General features: G+C 37.4%; 1 long non-coding RNA gene across 1 annotated transcript; it reads left to right on the top strand.

Moving 5' to 3' along the window:
* Positions 1 to 661: 661 nt before the first annotated feature.
* Positions 662 to 5,474, top strand: LOC124144362. Its single transcript, XR_006862402.2, has 3 exons — positions 662 to 775; positions 4,851 to 4,883; positions 5,433 to 5,474. It is a non-coding gene; the product is annotated as an uncharacterized LOC124144362 (long non-coding RNA).
* Positions 5,475 to 5,742: the final 268 nt, after the last annotated feature.

Here is a 5,742-nt window from a genome sequence, read left to right as displayed (position 1 = left end):
TCATTTTGCAAATTGTATCTTAAGTTTCATAAACAATTCGGGTTTTGTTTATTTGGCGCCAATGAACGCCACTATATCATGTTAAGAAGGCCAGGTACCGGTTGGTATGCACCAAATAACCAATGATTTTTAAAGTATTTTCGGTGCAGTAAATATATCGTTAGCACGGTACTTTTTGATGCTCTGTCATCATATTTGAACATATAAACTGATATCAAGCCAGCTATCTGTGCATAATTTCATTTTCCCGATGTGATATTCAGCTTGATAAGAGCGATGAATTTAAGTGTGAGTGCGCATCAATTCACACTGCTAATAAATGATAGATAAAGAGTGAGTGAGGGAGTATGGTTTTACGCCGCTTTAAGCAATATTCCTGCAATATCACGGCAGGGGACACCGGAAATGGGCTTCACGCCATAGATGAGGAAATTGCGAGTGTCGATGTTGACACACTGTATGTGTTATGATCAGCATTTAATTTTTTTAGTAATGAAATTTAAGTTTTATTAGTATCGTATCTATGTAATCTTATCAACATAATCGTGAATAATAATGTCGTCTTTACGACCCACCTGCTGCAAGAATGGTATACATGTCCTGAACACTACTGTATATATAAAGTTGCCAGCATCCACCAATTCCATCAGACAAAGGCACCGACGACTAAAGATGCTGCTTCAGATTCTTCTGGTGGTGTTGGCAACTAGCAGCTATGGGGCTGCCAATAGTGCCCTACGTTATGAACATGTGCAACAAACAAGATCTGTGGACGGTGAGTTACATTCATTGATAATATCCAAGGATTGTGCTAACGTACAATTACGTTGATAGCAAATACAAGGGTTACAGTTATGTCTAGATAAAACCGAATTTCATAAAACATTAGACCTTTTCAAATGGACTCAGAATAAAGACAATCTGACTGCCATTCCACAGTTTTCTTAAACGAGCCAAGTATGTGGGGCATAATCTCATTGTCAATATGATTTGGTTGATGGTTCTGTACTTCGGGGCGGTACAGAAATGAGTGTCAAACAACGAAATGCCATATCAGATCTGCAAAGACTCTGTTTTTCAAGTAGAGGCTTTCTGAACAACCATTACTTCGAATTTATGTGCGTGTGTTGAGAAGATCAGCAACATGATGGTGTGGCTCGATCATTTTATTATCGTCTTCCCAATATGTGTGGTTTTGACACAGGCCCACCATGTTACGACCCAGAATATTTAGCGAGCATCATGTAAAATGATAAATACCAAATTCTGTGGAATAGGTCCGTATGCACCCTCAAACCCGATCAAGCCAAAAAAAACCCCGATCTTGTCCTTTTTGATAAATCCAATGAAATCATTTGTGTCATTGAATTTTCCGTCCCTTTTGACACTAATGTGATTGACAAGATTGAGGAAAAACATAGCACATACGCGCCCTCGCTTTCGAAATATCATGCTTGCATCCCAAGTACCAACATGTCCGATTCCCCATTGTTGTCGGTGCCTTGGGTTTGGTACTTCCCAATCTGTTGACTGGTATGGGTAGAGTTTGCTGCCAGGAAAACAGTCCTTTTGACAATCTGGGCAATGCAGGAGGCTGCAGTGTGAGGGATTTTACACATTCTCCGAAAAGTCCTGGGTGGGTCTGACTGGGCAGGGCGTCCTGGGAGTCTCAATCATAATGCAACAATTACTACAATTACTACTCCCTTGTTGTCATCCATGTTTCATGGTGTAACGTTACGCTGGTGTATTTGTCGTCATTCACTTGATGCTCAGTAAATTAATATATTACAGGAATAATAAGGAGTAGCACCACTCAGATTACCTGACAAAGGTTCACATTTGGGATAACTTGTCTCTTAGAGAATTATTCAATCTCAGATTTGCTTATAAATCCAGGTCTGAAGTGGGGTGAAGGGTGTGTTGTGTAATACACACGTGACAGCGCTGCTTGTGTGGAATAATCAGTTGAGTTACAAAAAAGACATCCATCAAAGGATTAACCGAAAATACGTTGATTGATTAAAAACTGTTATATTTCACAGTGGATTTGTCAAAAGTAAATGTTTATATGTATAGGTTTACTAAAGCAGTCGAAATACACCCATATATTTGCGAAATTACATAACGTTGGTCAGTTGTCATTACGACATTTTGTTTTCATTCATTTGCTGTAGCATTGAACAGAATCATTCTTGTTCCTCAACGGTATCGTTAGGAAGTTCTTTGACGTGAGACAGACATCACTAAGTCGTTGTTTTCACGAGCCCCTACGTTTGTAGGCATGTATATGTCACTGACAATGTGTAAAAATCGATTCATTTATATAGACAATTTATAAAATGTCTAAATTATACAAATTGACTGCAAAATCTGTCCATCTATTTAACAGATTAACTAAAAATTATTAAGAAGGGCTTAAAAACACCACAAAAGACTAATTATGCTAGGTATAAACGGGTAAAGACAAAGGCAACAACGAGTCTCTGTGAATTGGACCCGTTAAGATCCGGGAAAGAATTGGTCTTCAGCAACCCATGCTTGCAGTAAAAGGCGACTATGCTTGTCGTAAAAGGCGACTATGCTTGTCGTAAAAGGCGACTAACGGGATCGGGTGGTCAGGTTCGCTGACTTGGTTAATGCATGTCATCGATCCCAATTGCGTGGATGGATGCTCATGATATTAATCACTGGATTGTCTGGTCCAGACTCGATTATTTACAGACCGCTGGAATATTGCTGAGTGCTGCGTTAAACAACAAACCAACAAACCAACCAACCCTGTGAATTGTCAGAGATCATTGCACCTTTAAGCCAATCACATCTTTATTCTTAAGGCCCTCCATTCATTAAGTTGCAAGTGAACCATTAAGTACCTTATAAGTTGGCGATTCATTCCGTTTTGTAAACCACTCATTCAGTTAGGAATAAGCTGATCATTTTTTGTTCTTAAGGCATGTTCATTCTGAAAAAATAAAGCGACAAGAACCCTTTCCATAATCATGAGAAATCACTGCTAAAAGCAAAAACCATTGTACCACTCCGACTATTCTTAATCATGTGTATAGGAACCACAATACCATAGTGTTGATACTGGGTGTTCTCGAAAAGGTGAACATACCCCACCCCACTGGTGGTTCCCATCACAAACATATGCAAAGCAAGGCAAGTGTTCACCTAAAACAAGGGAACATATAGTTCAAGTCAAAAAGGGAACCGCATTGGACATCATAATGGTTATTGGTGTGTCGCATAAGGACATGTCATCCACATAAACATAAAACGTTTTAAAAACTTTGCAAAGGCCTTGAATGTTTCAACCTTAAAGCAAATTATTGAGCAATAGTATTATGATGGGTTCTTTTTAATCTTTGTAGACGATAATGTAGCTCAACATTTGTGAAATGTAGGCACCAAAAGGTTATCCCTCTTGTCATCCCTCTTGTCATTCAGCCTTGTGGTAAATTTGTTGTCACTCTGAATCTCCGAATCGCATAAATCAAACTTGTATTACCAGATCAGGAGGATAAATCAGTGCAAGGGAAGAGGCAATTTGACTGTTATTGGACGCTTTTTGTCACAATTTTTGGCCAAATTTCCTTGGTTTGATTTTGAAATTCCTATTCATATGCATAAATTATTGTCCCCCTAAGAGGGTATTTAAGTCCAATATCATTCAAAGTATTTTTCTGCATGCCAGGTTTTTAAACGTAGAATATTCGTCATTTTAATGTTTGGCTTAATTAGTACACTGTCGCCAGTGACTGAAGGGATGATATAAATCCTGACGGGGTCCATGCAGGAAGCAAAGGTTCTGTAAGTCCCCATGGATCCTAGCATGGTGATCTATCTTCAGTTGCTGGCGATCTCTAGCCCATTTTTATATTGTGTTCTCTGATACTTATGACTTTTATATATTCTCAACTAGTTTTAAATAGATTCTGTGATATTCTAGTTATTGTACTGTCCTTCGTTGACAGCTTTTTATATTGTATACATTTATGTATTATTAATGTACTTCTCGTCACGATATGGCTGAAATATTGCCGATGTGACGTTAAATATTAACTCACTCACTCACTATTCATATGCATAAAGGAACAGATCAACAAGAAGGGGAACACAATTAGTGCCCATTGGAATGGTTACTTCTTACCCATGTCCTTTCCCGAGGTTACACACTGTTGTCATTTATGAGGATGTCCAGCAGTTTCATAAATTGTTTTCTCAGTAAACATCAGATGACAATTGCTGGTATTTTTAACAAATTGTCCTCAACCTTTGACGACAGGTACGTGAGGTTTTCCTTAACCTTCTCGCGTTCGAAAGTGTTTTACATTGTGGAAACATGAACTATTTTGAAAGAATTGATTGAAGTTGGTTCTCTTCTGAGATTGCAAGATTTCAAGCAAATCATTTGAGGTTTGAGCATCCCCACGCTATAAGTTCTAGTTGTCTCAAATACTTTCCATGAATGCAAAAAGTCTCCTTCCTTGATTATGTTAAGAATTGAGATAAACCTTTGGAACTTGCGATATATATATTAGTATGTAAGGTGAGAAATATTGAAGTCAGTCAATAGGTGTCGCTTCATTATGATGTGATCCGTAATACAACAGGCAGACGGTTAATATTAAATCTTTTGTTTCGTTTGTCTAGTCATGCATTGTTTAATCTGAATCCATGGGAAATTCGAGTGACTTTTGTGAGTCAGGAGAATAATATTATCACTACTATTTTTCCTTTTGCCTAAAATGTATCAGCACATAATCGATTATTATGGCGTTGACGTTTTGTACAAGTATCTCCCATGCTATGATTTCAGTTGAATTATAACTGTTTTGTTTTAGATGGTGAGGTAGACCGAGATATCAAAATGCTTGGTAAGAACTACTTTGTATTTGCATGCCATTGGATAATATGCACTCTGTAATCAGTGTTTTATCATGACCTGGACAGAAATCATTATGGAAAAAACGAGCAATAATATGGCATTAAGGTCAATATACATAGCACGCATTTGATGTTAGCGACCCAACGACAATGCCAGGAGGATACATACACATATACTCTAGAAACTTATTGATTTGCTAAATAACACCAAAACATGGAAGTGCAAACAGTGTCTAAAAAAGCTGTTTCTTTTCTTGCTTTTAGAAATAGTGTTTCAGAACGCAGTTTCCTTAGACTTCCATAAACGTTTGTTATGATACATTTTTCCTTGATACAGCACTGTTTGTTTGTGATGTATTAAGATCGACAATTTTCAAACACTCATAGATGAAGACAAAGATGTGGGAGAAAGGATAGATAATGTCGCGATATGGCACTGTTGGTGTGCAGATATATCAAAGGCCGGTCCTGTTGTTTGATTTAAACGTATGATGCAACTTCTTCAGATTTGCAATACGTTTTCCGTTTCATTGTTTTAGAAGAAGAAGAAGAAGACGAAGATGGGGAAGACGAAGAAGATGAAGAAGAAGAAGTAGACGAAGACGAAAAAGGTTGATATTACTAACGCATACTTCCATGTAGTTATTTATTGTTTCCTTACAGAATCGGAATTTCTGTCATTCCAAAGAAATTCCAACTGGTGGTCAAAAGGATATTTTTTATCTTTTATATGAAACTGTATTCTTGCAGATATTAGTCTGGTCAGTAATCTTCCTCATGTAAAGCTAAATGGATTTCTTAGTATTTATTACTCACTTTTCCCAAAATTGTTTTGAACAAAGATAAAGA

The sequence above is a fragment of the Haliotis rufescens genome, unplaced genomic scaffold (assembly GCF_023055435.1).
Source record: "Haliotis rufescens isolate VD_foot unplaced genomic scaffold, xgHalRufe1.0.p SCAF_37, whole genome shotgun sequence".
Classification (NCBI taxonomy): domain Eukaryota; kingdom Metazoa; phylum Mollusca; class Gastropoda; order Lepetellida; family Haliotidae; genus Haliotis; species Haliotis rufescens.
This window is presented reverse-complemented; position numbering and strand designations above follow the sequence as displayed.